Here is an 18,658-nt window from a genome sequence, read left to right as displayed (position 1 = left end):
GATGGTGGAGACAGGGAGAGCAGTGGAGAGTCCTCTTCGGAGGCTGCAGCCTATGGATTATCTACAGTCACTCCATCATTCTCACTCAAACTCCACTTGTGTCCCAGCTCTGATCAGCTGCATGTGGACCCTGTGCCTCTGGGTCCATCCAGAAGGAGAGCGGTGCTGGAACTCAGGAATAGGCGCAGGAGTCTCTGGCAGGTTTTGTCTCCAGGGTTACTGTGAGTGTGGAGCAGATGGTGGAGTCCAACGCTATCATGAGCAGAGCCTTTGTGGAGGCGTTGGCGCATGAACGCATCACCACAGAAAGGATGGCAACCTCCGTGGAAAGGATGGCTATGGTAGAGGAGAGGATGGCTATGGCTATGAAGGAGCTAAGTCGCAAGAGTGTTGAATACATGGTGAATGTTCAGAATAGACTGACATCTCTGGAAGAGCGATGGGCACCTATTGATCAGAGAAACTAGACCTTCATGGAAGTCCTTTTGAGGAGGACTGCCAGTGTAAAAACGGGTCCTCATGGCCCCCCTGATGTGCAGCAAGGTGCTGCCAAGCCACTTGCTAGCGCTGAAGTGGGCTGACCCATGAGGTGGCAGAGAACAAGGAAGTGGGGGCTCCTCTCCAAGCGCTCACACTCCCATGCCAATGCGGAGCCCTCGGTCAGAGCCCCACCTGAGTCCTTACCCAAATGAGATGGACGTCTCATCCCCTGCACAGCCGCAGGAGCAGCAGACTGTTGGCAATCCTTCACAGGCTCGTAACCCCAGAGGACGCCCGCCAAAGGTGTCAAAGCAGGAGCAGCATGAGAGTGAGCAAGGGGCCTCCACATCTGCTGAAGCCACAGGGGAAGCACCACATCGGAGGACGTGTAAGAGGAAGATAAAGCACAAGTAGTCACAAGGGTAGTCACTTGGGTGTTCTGTTGTGTTTAATTGTTAAATGCCATCCTTTAGTCAATGTATTAAAATGAAGTGATGGCAAACTGTTGAAGTTCTGGACTCTGTCATTTCAGAAATGGAAGTTCCACATTGAGGGCTCAGGGTGAATTGTATTTGTCATGAAGGTGGTCAGAATGATAGGAAGTCACAGGTTCTTGTCCATTGTGTATGGTGTGGTAAGAAGGTGCCAGGCATATGTGTTTGAATGGGCAACTTAAGTAAACCTGGCCAAGATGAGTGCATCCCTTGCATCTCAGGCAGCAATGTGATCACGTGCTGCTGCATCTGGTTGATGCACATCCGCAAGTCTTCATTCTCGTTCTCCTCCTCCTCCACCTGCTCATTCTCCACCTCGTCTGAGGGGGATATGTGCTGAGCCACTTGTTCCTCAGGCAGCTGCAAGTCACGATGCTGTGCAATGTTGTGCAGTGTACAGCAGGCCACAATGATTCTGGAGACCCTGGCTGCTGAGTACTGCAGGGCTCCATCTGATCTGTCAAGCCATCTGAATCGCATCTTCAGTAAGTCGATGGCTTGCTCGATGATGGATCTGGTTGAAATGTGGCTGGAGTTGTAGTGCTGCTCAGCTTCGATCGATGGCCTCCTGAATGGTGTCATTAGCCACGTCTTCAGGGGATAGCCCTTGTCTCCAAGTAGCCATCCGGAAAGTTGGGTTGGCGGATTTTAGAGCTGAGGCACAGTAGATTGCCGCAGGATGAACAAGTCATGGCAACTGCCAAGGGTAATTGGCGGAAACATGCAAAATGTCCTTCTTATGGTTAGACTGGGTATTATGTAACGAGAAAGAATTAATTAGCAATCTTGTTGTACGAGGCCCCTTGGGACGGAGCGATCATAATTTGATCGAATTCTTCATTAAGATGGAGAATGAAGTCGTTGACTCGGAGACTAGGGTCCTCAATTTAAATAAAGGAAACTACGATGGTCTGAGGAGCGAGTTGGGTAGGATTGATTGGGGAATGGCACTCAAATGGTTGACAGTGGATAGGCAATGGCAAACATTCAAAGCCCGAATGGATGAACTACAGAATTTGTTCATCCCAGTTTGGCATAAAAATAAAACAAAAAAGGTGACCAAACCGTGGCTAACAAGGGAAATTAGGGATAGCATAAGGTCCAAGGAGAGGGCATATAAATTGGCCAGAAAATGCAATAATCCTGAGGATTGGGAGCAGTTTAGGATTCAACAAAGGAGGACAAAGGGATTAATTAAGAAAGGGAAAATAGAATATGAGAGTAAGCTTTCAGGGAACATAAAAACTGACTGTAAAAGCTTTTATAGATATGTGAAGAGAAAAAGATTGGTGAAGTCAAGCATAGGTCCCTTGCAGTCAGAATCGGGGGAATTTATAATGGGGAACAAAGAAATGGCAGACCAACTAAATACATATTTTGGTTCTGTCTTCACAAAGGAGGACACAAATAACCTCCCAGAGATGTCGGGGAACATAGGGTCTGAGGAAAGGGTGGAACTGAAAGAAATCAGTATTTGTAGGGAAATGGTGTTAGGAAAATTGATGGGACTGAAGGACGATAAATCCCCAGGGCCTGATAATCTGCATCCCAGGGTACTTAAGGAAGTGGCCCTAGAAATAGTAGATGCATTGCTGGTCATCTTCCAGAACTCGATAGACTCTGGAACGGTACCCATGGATTGGCGGGTAGCTAATGTTACCCCTGTAATGTATGTACCTTTAAGGGGGAGAACTACTTTTTACAGCTCTTGTATCCTGTAGTACTGGCAGTGACCACACCTGTACATAAACCCTGAGTAGTGATCTGTACAGTCAGTTGCAGTTTGAAACCTCATTCAGTAAACACCTGTTGATCGTTCCCTGCAGTCTGTTGTCTGATTATTGAAGGACACAACATCAAGATATATGGATATAACATTGGCAATGATGCAGATTCGAGCCTACCTGCAATACTGCATCACCTCCCAGGGATTCGCTCCTGGAGAACAGTGGAAGGAGGACCAGTCCAGAAGCACGGGCGTCGACCACAGGCAACCACCCAGTCATCCAGAGGATATCTGAGCATCGCAGGGGAGGCTGTCGAGAGCCAGGCTTGGCTTTCCAGTCACGGTGGTCCAGTGAAACGGGCTGGCAACAGGTACTGCGCAGACCCTTCCTGGACAGCGGCGGCTAGAGCCGACCAAGCGGCACAGAAAAAGGCCGAGCAGCGTCGACGGGGGAGAGAGAGAGGGCAGAGCGCACAGGGCGCAGCCGGTGTTCAGGACCGAGTGGCGTCAACGGGGAGAGAGACGAGAGAGAGCAGAGCGCAGCCGGTGTTCAAGGGCCGAGCAGCGTCAACGGGGGAGAGAGGCGCGCAGGAAAACGTGAGGCGCTGCCATTGCCACGAGGACCGCAGAGAGCGGCATTGGCAGCAGCGCACGAAACCCACAGGGTGTCGCCATTTGCCACGAGGACCGCCGAGAGCGGCGTTGGCAGCACCGCAGGAGATGTCATTTTAAGCCAGTCTAACCACACCCAAAAATGCCGAAGAGTGGCAGTATCACAGCGTTCGACAATGAAGTCGAAGATTGGACGACATATGTCGAATGCATAGAAGTGTACAGCAAGGCGAATGAAGTGCCAGATGACAAGAAAGTGCTGGTATTGTTGAATTCAATGGGTGCAAAAACGTATGGCTTACTACGAAACCTAGTAACCCCAGAGAAGCCAGTAGAAAAGGATTTTGAAAACATAGTGTCAATCCTACAGGACCACTTAAACCCCACACTGCTGCTGATAGCAGAAAGATTTAAGTTTCACAAAAGGAACCAGCATAAAGATGAAAGTAATGCGGAGTATTTAATGGAACTGCGCAAGCTATCGAAACACTGCCAGTTTGGAACAGGACTCGCAGATACTTTAAGGGACAAGTTTGTGGGTGGGCTTCAAAGTGAAGGAACCCAGAAACGGCTTCTATCAGAAAAGGATCTTACGCTGGACAAGGCTTTCAGCATTGCAGTACCACATGAAGCAGCAGCACGGGGCACTGCAGAGATACAACAGAGACCGCAAGAATATGGCACAAATGAAATGTCATACGGAACAGTGAAGTGCTATCGCTGCGGCAGAACAACACACGACCATAATGATTGCTGGTTCAAGGACAAAGTGTGCAGACAGTGTGGAAAAGTAGGACACATAGCAAGAATCTGCAGGTCGGGAAAGAAAACCAGCAGCAAGAAATCTCCACAGGAGAAGTACAAGAAGGTACATAAGGTGATGGAGAGTAGTTCAGACGAACAGAAGAGTGATACAGACTCCAGAAGCAAGGAGCTGGGTTGTCTGAAACTACATAATGTGATCAAAATGGAGGATCACCAAACTATCTGGGTTACGCTCAAGGTAGCAGGAGTCCAAGTGAAAATGGAATTGGACACAGGATCAGCCCTAACAGTCATAAACCGAAGGGAGTACAAGCAGCTATTCTCACATATACCCTTGAGAGATACAAAGATTGTCTTGAAGACGTACACGGGGCAAAAAGTCTACCCCAAAGGAAAAATAAGGGTGAACGTTATATATAACGGCAAGGAAACACCAAAAATGGACCTATATGTATTGCCAGATGGAGGACCACCACTACTAGGATGTGAATGGATCTGGAAGATACAGCTAGATTGGCATTCCATACAAGCACTGACTGTAGATGCCAAAAAGGATGACGACGTCACACCTGGGCAACTGTCAAAAATGCTAACTGACGCACAAGAAGTGTTCCAGCAGGGACTCGGAACACTAAAAGGCATAACAGCGACAATCAAAATAGAGGAAAATGCAAGCCCAAAGTTTTAAGGCCAGACCGGTAGCTTATGCGATCTGCCCAGCCGTCGAAGCAGAGCTGGAAGGTTTGGAACGTTCAGGAGTACTGTCCAAAGTGGACTGGAGTGAGTGGGCTACACCCATCGTTCCTGTAATGAAGAGGTCATTGAGTAATACGCCTGGGCAACCAAAGAAGGTTCGCATCTGTGGGGACTTTAAGGTGACAGTGAACCCAGTCCTTCACACTGTACAGTATCCGCTTCCGCGGATTGAAGATATTTTCGCCTCGCTATCTGGAGGGAAATGCTTCACTAAGATTGATCTGGCCCAGGCGTACCTGCAAATGGAGGTAGAAGAAGCCCCGAAACAGTACCTCACGATCAACACTCATAAAGGTCTCTACCAATACAATCGGCTGGTGTTCGGAGTAGCATCAACTCCGGCTAGTTGGCAAAGGGCAATGGAACAAGTCCTGCAAGGGATTCCAGGGACCCAGTGTTATTTGAATGACATCCTGGTCACGGGCGAAAATGACAGTGATCACCTCGCCAACCTGGAGCAGGTGCTCACTAGATTGAAGGGATATGGGCTCCGAGCTAATCGCCACAAATGCGAGTTTTTCCAGAAGCAGATCTCGTATTGTGGCCACGTTATTGATAAAGAGGGGTTACATAAGTCCCCTAAAAAGATTGAGGCAGTAGTCAAGGCTCCAGCACCAGAAAATGTGTCACAACTGAGGTCGTTCCTTGGCCTGGTGAACTACTACCATAAGTTCTTGCCGAATTTGTCGACCGTACTACACCCACTGAACACCCTACTGCAAACGGGGGTACCATGGAAATGGAGTGACGAATGTAAACGAGCTTTCCAGAAAAGCAAAGCATTGATCACATCAAAAGAGGTGTTGGCTCATTTAAACCCAGCACTACCAATTCGGTTGGCGTGTGATGCATCACCCTATGGCATTGGAGTGGTGCTGTCGCACAAATTCCCGGACGGCTCGGAGAGGCCAGTAGCCTTTGCGTCTCGGTTACTAACCTCAGCCGAGCGTAACTACGCCCAGATTGACAGGGAGGCCCTCAGCCTAGTGTGGGGAGTGAAAAAGTTCAATCACTATCTGCACGGGCAGAAGTTCACCTTGCTGACTGACCACCAACCACTTGTCTCCATCTTTAATCCAAAGAAGGGCGTTCCAGTGATGACTGCGCAATGGCTACAAAGATGGTCCATTTTTCTAGGGGCGCACCAATATGAAATCAAGTATAATGGCACGAAACAGCATGGAAACGCTGATGGGCTATCACGCCTGCCACTGCCTACTGCAGAGGAAGCACCAGCAGTGGATCCTGTCGAAATATTTCATTCGACTATAATTGAATGCTTGCCAATAACTAACGCTGGTATAGAGAAGGAGACCCGAAATGACCCGACACTGTCTCGGGTATATGATTTGACGGTGAAGGGATGGCCAGCACATGGCGACTCACTGTTGCCAGCATTCTCATCCAGAAGAGAACAGCTGTCAGTATGCCAGGGGACCTTGATGTGTGGATCCCGAGTGGTAATTCCACCCAAGTTAAGGGAGAGAGTGCTCAATGAGCTTCACGAAGGTCATCTGGGAGGGGTGAAAATGAAAAGCCTTGCTAGGGCTTATGTGTGGTGGCCGGGGATTGATCAGCAAATCGAGGGCCTGACACAGAGCTGCTCAGGATGCCAGAAGGTCCAAAATGCACCAGCACATGCCCCTCTACACCCATGGGAGTGGCCCTCATCTCCATGGCAATGGGTGCATATTGATTTTGCTGGTCCATTCATGGACTCAATGTTTTTAATAGCCGTGGATGTGCACTCGAAATGGCCTGAGGTGATCAAAATGTCCTCCACCACCACAGAGAAAACTATTGCAGTCCTACGGACCATTTTTGCCAGGAACGGCTTGCCAGAGCAGATTTGCTCTGATAACGGACCACAGTTTGTGTCCGAAGATTTTCGAAGATTTATGAAAAGGAATGGGGTAAGGTATTACACATCCGCCCCGTATCATCCAGCCACAAATGGATTGGCTGAGAGGTTCGTACAAACCTTTAAAAAAGCAGGAAAGGCCATGTGCAATGACGACATTCCACTGCAACATAAGGTGGACAATTTCCTATTAGCCTACAGAAATGCGACACATGCAGTCACCAACCAGGCCCCGGCCATGATGTTCTTTAACCGAAGGTTGAGATCTTGTCTGGATTTGCTCAGACCAAATGTACGAAGAGATGTTGAGAGTAAGCAATTCCAGCACATCAATGAGAAGCCGACAAGGAGCTTCAATGTAGGGCAACCAGTCTTGGCCCGCGACTACCGAACAGAGAAATGGCAACCAGGAACGATATGCACATGGCAGGGGCCACTAATGTACACAGTGGATGTTGGGGAGAACATTGTGAGACACCATGCTGACCAGATCCTAGAGTCACAGGAACGAGTCAACCCCATGCCTCGGCCATACGTACCTGGTGAGGAACCCAACGTACAGGTTGCATCTACCTCAGAAACAATAGCATTGGAAGCTGATGAATCAACTGACGACAGGGTGTTAGAATCGCCTCCGCACCAAGAGCGTGACACTCAGGAAAGGCGTTATGAAGAAAGAATCAGGAAGCCTCCCCAAAGACTGAATTTATAAATAGACTATTTTCAGTTAATGTTGCATGATAAAAGTGTTAATTGTAATTAGTTTGATATTTAATTGTTAAATGAGTGTTATGGTACTGTTAATCTAAAAGGGGAGGAATTGTAATGTATGTACCTTTAAGGGGGAGAACTACTTTTTACAGCTCCTGTATCCTATAGTACCGGCAGTGACCACACCTGTATATAAACCCTGAGTAGTGATCTGTACAGCCAGTTGCAGTTTGAACCCTCATTCAGTAAACACCTGTTGATCGTTCCCTGTAGTCTGTTGTCTGATTATTGAAGGACACAACATTAAGATACACGGATATAACAACCCCACTATTCAAAAAAGGTGGTAGAGAAAAGGCGGGGAATTATAGACCGGTAAGCTTGACATCGGTAGTGGGGAAAATGCTAGAGTCCATTATAAACGATGTAATAGCAGAGCACTTGGAAAGCAGTGACTGGATCAGACAAAGTCAACATGGATTTACAAAAGGTAAATCGTGCTTGACGAATCTACTGGAATTTTTTGAGGATGTAACTGGTAAAATAGATAAGGGAGAACCAGTGGATGTGGTGTATTTGGATTTTCAGAAGGCTTTCGATAAGGTCCCGCATAAGAGATTAGCATGCAAAATTAAGGCACATGGGATTGGGGGAAAGGTATTGACTTGGATAGAGAACTGGTTGGCGGACAGAAAGCAAAGAGTTGGAATAAACGGGTCGTGTGACTAGTGGGGTACCGCAAGGATTGGTCCTAGGACCCCAGCTGTTCACAATATATATTAATGATCTGGATGAGGGAATTGGATGTAATATCTCCAAATTTGCAGACGACACAAAGCTGGGTGTGAGGGTATGCTGTGAGGAGGATGTCGTGAAACTCCAGTATAATTTTGACAGGTTGGGTGATTGGGTAGAAACATGGCAAATGCACTATAATGTGGATAAATGTGAGGTTATCCACTTTGCTGGCAAAAACAGGAAGGCAGATTATTATTTGAATGGCAATAGATTGGGAGAAGGGGAAGTGCAAAGAGACCTGGGTGTTCTTGTGCACCAGTCGCTGAAGGTAAGCATGCAGGTGCAGCAGCCAGTTAAGAAGGCAAATGGTATGTTGGCCTTCGTAGCAAGAGGGTTCGAGTACAAGAACAAGGATGTCTTGCTGCATTTGTACAGGGCCTTGGTGAGACCACACCTTGTGTATTGTGTGCAGTTTTAGTCACCTTTCCTGAGGAAGAACGTTCTTGCCGTGGAAGGAGTGCAGCGAAGATTCACCAGGCTGATACCTGGGATGGCAGGAATGACGTATGAGGAGAGATTGTGTCGATTGGGCTTATACTCACTGGAGTTTAGAAAATTGAGAGGGGATCTCATCGAAACCTATAAAATTCTGTCAGGCCTGGACAGACTAGATGCAGGAAGGATGTTTCTGATGGCCGGGGAGTCCAGAACCAGGGGTCATAGTCTAAGGATAAGGGGTAAGCCATTTAGGACTGAAATGAGGAGGAATTTCTTCACCCAGAGAGTGGTGAACCTGTGGAATTCTCTGCCACAGAGGGCGGTGGAGGCCAGTTCATTAAGTATATTCAAGAAAGAGTTGGATATATTTCTTAAGGCTAAAGGGATCAAGGGATATGGGGAGAAGGCAGGGACAGGGTACTGAATTTGGATGATCAGCCATGATCTCATTGAATGGCGGAGCAGGCTCGAAGGGCCGAATGGCCTATTCCTGCTCCTATCTTCTATGTTTCTATGTTTCTATGTTACACACGAGCTGCACATTGAGGAAGTGAAAGCCCTTGCTGTTGACAAAAAGAGCTGGGTTGTGATGGGGTGCCTTAAGGGCCAATGGGTGCAGTCTATGATGCCCTGCACCCTTGGCAAGCCTGCCATATTTGCAAAGCCAACCGCACGCACAGTTATACTTGCTTGATCCGTGGAGAAGTGGATGTAATTGTGCGCCTTTGCAAATAGGGCATCAGTAAACTGCGTGATGCGGTTGAGAGGGGGGAACTGAAATAAATCAGTATTTGTAGGGAAATGGTGTTAGGGAAATTGATGGGATTGAAGGCCGATAAATCCCCAGGGCCTGATAATCTACATCCTAGGGTACTTAAGGAAGTGGCCCTAGAAATAGTAGATGCATTGCTGGTCATCTTCCAAAATTCGATAGACTCTGGGACAGTACCCATGGATTGGCGGGTAGCTAATGTTACCCCACTATTCAAAAAAGGTGGAAGAGAGAAAATGGGGAATTATAGACCAGTAAGCCTGACATCGGTAGTGAGGAAAATGCTAGAGTCCATTATAAAAGATGTAAAAGCAGAGCACTTGGAAAACAGTGACAGGATCGGACAAAGTCAACATGGATTTACAAAAGGTAAACCGTGCTTGACTAATCTACTGGAATTTTTTGAGGATGTAACTGGTAAAATAGATAAGGGACAACCAGTGGATTTAGTGTATTTGGACTTTCAGAAGGCTTTTGATAAGGTCCCGCATAAGAGATTAGCATGTAAAGTTAAGGCACATGGGATTGGGGGCAAGGTATTGACTTGGATAGAGAACTGGTTGGCAGACAGGAAGCAAAGAGTTGGAATAAATGTTTTTTTTTCCCGAGTGGCAGGCAGTGACTAGTGGGGTACCGCAGGGATCAGTGCTGGGACCCCAACTATTCACAATATATATATAAATGATCTAGATGAGGGAACTAGATGTAATATCTCCAAGTTTACAGATGACACAAAGCTGGGTGGGCGTGTGTGCTGTGAGGAGGATGCCAAGAAACTCCAGTATGATTTGGACAGGTTGGGTGATTGGGCAGAAGCATGGCAGATGCAATATAGCATGGATAAATGTGAGGTTATCCACTTTGGAGTCAAAAACAGGAAGGCAGATTATTATCTGAATGGCAATAGATTGGGAGAAGGGGAAGTGCAATGAGACCTGGGTGTCCTTGTGCACCAGTCGCTGAATGTAGCATGCAGTTTATAAGATTCGCAAAATTTCTGCATTTCCCCAAAGGCTGTTATTAATAAACGGGCCCCTGCATGGACACTTTAAATTAAAAAAGGGTACCGAAGGTGGCGTCTGTGCCTCGTGGCAGAAAGCCTGTGGGATTCCAAAATGGATTCTGCAACGCAGACAGCTTGGGAAAAATCGAAACTAAGGCTGCAGGCTTTCTGTGAAGAGAAACTTTGTATTTTGGGACCAGACATGACTCTGAATTATGCATCAGGCCGAATTGGAGGCAAATCTAAATTCAGTTTAGGCCTATATTTAAGGCCATCTAGCAGTCTGCATATATTATCGGTAACAGATTAACCGAGCCATCGAGGCCTGACAAGGCCCATCAAGGAACTTTCAGAACAATACAAGTCAATTATCGGGCCGGTCGATGCGATTACCGGCCATCCAAAACCAGTTAATATGGATTGCTACCATTATTTAAAATAGCCCGCCAAGATTAAGACAAAGAACTAACCTGATTTGGCGCGCAGATAAGGGTTTTCGATGAAGGTATATTTGAAGGCCCCCCTCGGGTAGCAAGGAAGTTGGTGAGTTGGTGTCAAAGATCACCAGGTGCGTTCATTGGCTGGTGTGCTGGTGCTGCTCCTCGGCCCCTCGCCCTCATGGCTGCCGCTCTTTCCCCGTCCCGCGCTTAGCCCCTGGCCTTTGCCCGTGCCCTTTTCCCACTCCATCTGGAACTGCCCCGGCACCGGGTCGGGCGGACATGGACAGATTCAGGCCAGGCCAGGCGGGACACAATGAGGGAGAAGGGAAAACTACTGAGGAGCAGACCGGCCGGAGAAGACCAAACGAGGGGAGGTTTCGAATCATCGGGCCTTCAGCCTCGGCCGACCTTCGAATATCTGCACACCAACTCAAACTGGCCGCTGTCGACGAAGAACCATCCCTGCAAGGTAAAGTACCCAAACAGAGACTTTAACTTTGGGGTACGTGAACCCGGACAACGCCCTTGCAGAGCCTGGAGACCACGTGACGACGACAAGCTTAAGAGAGCACCAAGAGCGAACCCTGAATCCAACCGTTGTTTTGAGTCTAACAAACCTTTTGATTGGTGAGCATGAAGTTCTGACCCCTCATAGCTTAATCTAGTTAGGTATAGGGGGTGGGACAAGGATAAGGGGATTGTTAAGATAGTTGTTTTCCCTCGATATGCCGTGTGTTCCCCATTCCCTGCATAAGTATAAGTATTATTATGATTCTCTTGTAATTTTTTGCCTGTAGAAGTGTACACTAGTAATTCTTTTCCATGAGATTGTATTAAGTAAGTTTTTCCTCTTCAATAAAATCTTGGTTCTGTTTGCATCCAACCATCTGTCTACTCGAGTCTTCTCTGTACCGCTGCCTTGTACCTAAGTCCGGTGTCTGGAACCCAGGGGAGTGGGAGCGATTCGAACCGCTCACAAAACAGTCAGGGACATAACTGACTGGGCGTACGCATGTACCAAATACCACCACATGCCACCCCTACAAGGTGCAGCAGGTGGTTAAGAAGGCAAATGGTATATTGGCTTTCGTAACGAGAGGGTTCGAGTACAGGAACAAGGATGTCTTGCTGCAGTTGTACAGGGCCTTGGTGAGACCACATCTTGAGTATTGTATGCAGTTTTGGTCACCTTATCTGAGGAAGGATGTTCTTGCCATGGAGGGAGTGCAACGAAGATTCACCAGGCTGATACCTGGGATGGCAGGAGTGACGTATGAGGAGAGATTGGGTCGATTGGGCTTATACTCACTGGAGTTTAGAAGAATGAGAGGGGATCTCATTGAAACTTATAAAATTCTAACAGGACTAGACAGACTAGATGCAGGAAGGATGTTCCCGATGGCCGGGGAGTCCAGAACCAGGGGTCACAGTCTAAGGATAAGGGGTAAGCCATTTAGGACAGAGATGAGGAGGAATTTCTTCACCCAGAGAGTGGTGAACCTGTGGAATTCTCTACCACAGAAGGCAGTAGAGGCCAATTCATTAAATATATTCAAGAAGGAGTTATATTTCTTAAGGCTAAAAGGATCAAGGGATATGGAGAGAAGGCAGGGATAGGGTACTGAATTTGGATGATCAGCCATGATCTCAGTGAATGGCAGAGCAGGCTCAAGGGGCCGAATGACCTACTCCTGATCCTATCTTCTATGTTTCTATGTCTATGCAAGTGTTTGCGGCCAACTGGGAGTTGCCGCTGATGTCTGCTGATGATTCCTGGAAGGAGCCTGAAGCAAAAAAGTTGAGTGTGGTGGTGACTTTGACAGCCACTGGTAAGGAGTGTCGACCCGCTCCTCTGGGCTCCAGGTGTTGGTGCAGCATTGCGCAGATGTCACTGACTACCTCTCGCAAAAGTCTCAGCCTCCTTTGACACTGCTGTTCACTCATGTTCAGGAAGCTCATCCTAAGCCTGTAAACCCTGTTTTGGGGGTATCTCCTGTGGTGACGTGCTTTCCTGCACTGGCACCTTCTGCCCTGTGCACCCTCAGGTGGGTGAGCAGCAGGTTGTCGCTCCTGTTGTTGCTCCTGCTGCTGTTGCTGCTGTTGTTCCTTGTTCTGCTGCTGCTGTGGCTGCTCTTCATCCGAATCTGAGGTCCAGGATGAAAGGGAATAAATGGTTCCCATGAAGCTGGTAGATACCTCAGTTGAGGAAGCGCTCAGTCAACAATGTGGGGAGAGGGTTTTCCCAGGAGGTCACAGTGGAGATGGATTTCTGCTTCACCACATCCAAAATCAGTGGACCTGCAAAACGTTCTCTAAAACCTGAAAAAACAAAGTTCTGCCTCTTGCAACTGATCCTTGTTGAAAGCTTCATTTTTATGGTGGAGCTGCAGCTGTTAGGAAGCCAGCCACTTGTGAACCTGACAGAATTAGCTGGCGTGTTTCAGGGGAGATGTGCAGCATGCGAGAAATGTGGCAAAATGTGAAAGGCCTCTCAAAATGGAATTATATAGGTAAGTGTTTATTAAGAGCCTTAAGGGTCTATCCCACTGCCTGGAGGCGTGACCGAAACAGACTCTGCAAGCCCGCCTCTGGCAAACTTGCGCGGAGGTGGGTTGATCGGAACCCGCCGTCATTTTTTCAAAATTTCCCAACAGTCCCACCTCCAAACCCGCCTCCTCAGGGCTGGTAAAATCCAGCCCAAAGTATTTGTTTAATTTCTCTGCCATTTCCTTATTCCCCATTATAATTTCTCCTGTCTCTGCCTGTAAGGGACCCACATTTACTTTTGCTAATCTTTACCTTTTTACATACCTAAAGTAGCTTTAACTTTCTGTTTTTATGTTTCTCGGTAGTTTACTCTCATATTCTATTTTTCCAGTCTTTATCAATGTCTTGGTCCTCCTTTGCTGAATTCTAAAATCCTCCCAATCCTCAAGCTTACTACTCTTTTTGGCAACATTACAAGCCTCTTCCTTTGATCTAATACTATCTTTAACTTCTCTTGTTAGCCACAGTTGGACCACTTTTTCTGTGGGGTTTTTGTGCCTTAAATGAATGTATATTTGTTGTAAATTATGTATTAATTCTTTAAATGCTAGCCATTGTTTGTCTGCTTAACCTCTGGAATAGGTTGTTGGCATGTGCAGTGAGTGTGGACTTGCTGCAAGCATTCAAAAGTGAGCTGGACAAATTGTTGAGAGTTGCCAACACATGTTCACATAGAAGGTAGGCGGGTATATGGGGGTTGTGTCAGTCATTGTAGTCTCTTAGAGCTTGCTTGATTGCCTTCAAGAGGTGGAGATGAATTTGTCAGAGTTTTTCCTTAAATTGGCATAAGGTTTATATTTATCTTCTCGCCACTGCCACCACCCCCCCCCAACCCTCCCCAGCGCCCAGAAGATTGCATGGTTGTGTGTGTCTGGGGTGTAGGGGTGTGAGGGGGATATCGAGAATGATGTACAGGACTTACCCCATATAAGATGGGACAGGATTGATGCAACAGCTGGTCCTTACCTGTGCTTTTTTGTACGTTACTCTATTCATGTGTATCAAAGGGGAATTAATCCACTGGTGAATATCAATTGTCTTCTCCCACCAAACAAATTCCACTTAGGGAAGTCGACAATGTGCTTCTGAGTACTGCAAAGACTTGTCACCTGTTACCGAATTCTCTATTGAGCTTGCGTGGAGGTACCTCAAATTAATCAAGATGGTCTGCATCAATATAAAAAAAATCCACATCAGCAGTACAAGGTAGACACTGGCCTTTTGACACACAGATTGCATTCTAACTTAAATCTTACACAGTAGAACCTCACAAGTCAACCACCAATCTCTCGTGACCACCACCCCACTAAATTGATCAGTTCAAAGCCCTGTTCAAAAGTGAGTGCTGGCAATGGGAATCATATTCCAATAATTCAACCACTCAGCTGTTCAGAAGTTGACTTCTTATTTTCATCCTCCTCTGTTGTGGCCTCTTTCTGTTGACCTCCTGCCAAAGCTGCCATCTTGATTGATGTCGAGGCTCTCATTGTTTCACTGGGATGCCTGCATCAATCATAGATTGCTTGTTTGCTTCAAACAATCCATTAATTAAATCCTTAATTACTTGTAGCCTCCACTATAAATACCTCTGGGAATTTGATCTGATTTATCTCACGTTTAATTCAATTTGATACAATTCACTTTACTTATGACATGATAAGATGTGATACAGTAAAATTGCTGTTATTACTAATAAAAGTTGTAAAACTGTATAATCTGTACAATTTTAATTTATACTTGTGTGCTTATCTGAATTTAATTGATACGGCGCAGTTGCAAGAAATTTACCTGTTTAAAGTCGGATTTTCCTCATTTGTACAGCCTGATTTTTGGCAGTGTTGTGGCAGCAGATGTCAAACATCAGTGGAAGTCCGTCCCAACTGGAGACACACTGGACTGGATTTTCATTGAGGAGTCGGGTAGGAGGCAGGACTACAACTTTCGGGGTTATAGTCCCGCCTCCATCGAGTTCTAGCCAATCCACACGATTTTGACTTGATTGACCTTGTTGAGCCCACCCAGCAGGCTCTGCAGGCCACCTGGCAATAGGTGACATCACAGATTGATATTTCATCTGTCAAGACCTTTCACAGCTGTTTGAAGCTGTCAAACACTGACAATCTGTATTCTAAGTTAACTCCTTCCTCTCAGGATGATTTAGAGATCTCCCCGGAACAGAAAGCTGAATGCTGCAATTTTTGACAGCTCGCAGCCATTCTGCTTTCTGTGCCGGTGAGATGAGGGACTCCCGAGACCTGAAGGAAGGAAGGCTGTAAAGGTATGTAAAACTTATTTAAACACTTTACACACACCAAACACACTTACCTTTGCACTCATGCACCCATCACTCACCTGAACACCGGACATCTCGACCCCTCCAAGCCCTTCATCCCGACGGTCCGCCTCCTCTAACTTGGCATGGTTTGGAGCTGTCAGGAATCCCACACTTCAACATTAAAAATAGGGATTAGGCTAAAAACTGCCTGTTAACTACCTGTTAACAGGCAGTTAATTGGCACTAATCCCCTTCCCGCCTTGGGGATGTGGGTCCCAGTGCGGGTCGGGTACCCGCCTCCTTTGAAACTGGCATGGAGGCGGGTTGGGGACGGGATGGGTTCGGGACCCCCGATTACGGGATTTTAACCCCCCACATGCCTCCATTCCTGCCTCCACGGCCCAATGAAAATCCTGCCCAATCTGTTTAGCACCCGATGCATATACTGATAGCAGGATCAATGGCATTAGAAGTGCAAATTACAAATGGCTGGGCACTTTATTTCAATATTTTTAACGGGCATGCTGGTCCTGTACATCGTTCTGGTGTGCAAAATGCCTAACATTAAAATTGCCTATTTAAAATGGGTGTCCAGGTTGCTTGGCAATGGTAATTATCTGGGAGGTAAGAACACAGTAACATAAAAGTGAGTATTTTTGCCATTTCTTAACGGTTTCTCCATATTTTAATTTTTTTCCATTTGACTCTCATGAGCCTTTGTGTCAATTGATATAAATGTCTTTATTTTCTCCACCCAGCACCACTATTAGCACCGGTGAGGTTTCAAATGGGGATACGCCTTTCAGATGTGTCTGGAAGAAGGGAGGACCATTGGAGGGATGGCAGGTTAGGCTGCACACGAGATGCTCCATGCCCATCTGCCAATACCCACACAACAGCATCTCCAAGCAGAGATGAGAATACCTCTATGGCAGACTATTAGATCTGGTGGAAGGTCCTCTTCCCAAATGCAGTTAGGATATCAGATTTAATGGCATCGCTAAGATATGTGAATACCTGACGAACTATATGTTGGATTTTCCTCATAACTACCCTAATCACTGTAATCCATACTTTAATTGGACTGCATGAAAAGTGGTATATCAAGTGCTTGCATTGCCAAGATGTTACCAGGCAATTTTGCAGACCCTGGCACATCTACCTAGCAATGACCATGGGAACGATCTTCTCAAGGTAGTGGTCAGCAGAGAGACTGCTGAAAGCACAACTGCAGCTACAAAGCAGCACTGTATGATTGGTACACGCATTAACAGTAGTGGTCAGCTGTAGCCTGAGACTTGCCTGCTCCACCTGTAGGGTTTGGTGCAATGCTGGCCTATGGAGATGGTACTGTGGGATGGCACAGAGGGTAACCCTCCTCGCAACCACTACCTTCTACTTCAGCAGCTGTAAAAGAAAACCCAACAGCCATTTTCACAGTAACTATGTCAAAAGAAGAAAGTCTAGGCTCTGATATCTCCTCATTTTGATCACAAACTTTCCAAGTGGACCACCCCACTAAGCTGATCACTTTTGATCAGTCCCATTAGTGGTCAACTTAAAGGAGTTCCACTGTACTTAAAACTTTGAAAACTGGAAAAGAATCATTCAGCGTCATCAGGCATTCAGTATGGGGATTATTTATTGCTTTGTAAACTTTGCACGTCCAATAAATATTGCTTAATTAAGTATATTTGCATATGTACACTAGTGCTAATCCATTTGTATCTGTAGATGATGACTAATCATCATATGTCAAGAATGTGGTCTATATTTTAGTATAAAAAATATATTTTTAAGTTTCATAAAGTCTAAACTCATTAGGGAAGTATTATTCTCAACTGTGGGTGTTAATGTACCTTAGAGAGTTATGTGGTGGGTAAATGATTGCACTTACCACCTAAGCAAGAATATCACAGTTCTTATAAAATTACCATGACAGCAAGTTAAGACACCAAATCAGAAGTTATTTGATGGAATGCAGATTGACTGACTCATGAGGAACTTTACATATGTTAATATATACTAACAATGCTGATGACTGTGACGTTATATGATGGTGGCAATTAAGATGCAAAATGTGGTCCAGAATGAGACAGACAGAGCCATAATTCTCTTCACCAGAATTGTTAATATTGGTCAAATTTAAAGATGCATTCTTTGAAGCACATTTAAAACTACCTACACAACTTACATTTATGGTGCCTTTAATGCAGAAAAAATCCCAAGGTGCTTCACAGAAAAAGAAAAAAATGGACACAAATATTATGATAATTAAGAAAAAAAACTGTGCAAGACCAGAGGACTGTAGAAACCCTATAAATAATTTTAAAAGGGTGGCTGGGTCAGAGTAGATGACAGAAAATGCTTTCAAATTATTCCGGAGGGATACCGTTTAAGTTTAAAATGCACTTGTCCTTCAATGTAATCTCCCAGTGCAACAACAATAATTGATGACCACTGTGCATAAATCGTACCTTAAGCAGCGTGGCAATGTCAGTTTGCAAACTCTCTGATCCAAGTATGGAAGCATAGGCCCACAGCTATATTTCACATATGTACCTACATGGCATCTACAGTAGTCTATCTCCATTTGCAGTGCATGTCTTCTAAAAGTAATATATTGCATGGTAATGGATCCCCAGGGCATTTCTGATGCTGAGTCAGAGGATACAGGAGCGTATACAGTAATATTCAGCCATTGTGTAGCCTCTGAAACACAACTAATAGATGCAGTGGTTCTTAATAGAATGTTGTAGTATTTCCAGGGATTAATTGACATTATTTTACAGATTTTTTAAAAAGCATAATGAAGAATGTATGAGAAACTTGATGAAGTCTGTGATTCTACTTTCTTGTCAATTATTGCCATGTCATTATTTTTATATGAATGTTAGTGTTTCCGTGGGAGGATGTTTGATGCTGTGCTCCCTCCGGCTGTTACTGCCCAAATGGATTACCCCTGCCTTATTTCCCCTGT

Source organism: Somniosus microcephalus, chromosome 9 (assembly GCF_052327205.1).
Source record: "Somniosus microcephalus isolate GS21.2 chromosome 9, FLI_Smic_1.0, whole genome shotgun sequence".
Taxonomy (NCBI): Eukaryota; Metazoa; Chordata; class Chondrichthyes; order Squaliformes; family Somniosidae; genus Somniosus; species Somniosus microcephalus.
The sequence above is the reverse complement of the archived record's forward strand: the minus strand, read 5'-3'. Positions refer to the sequence as shown.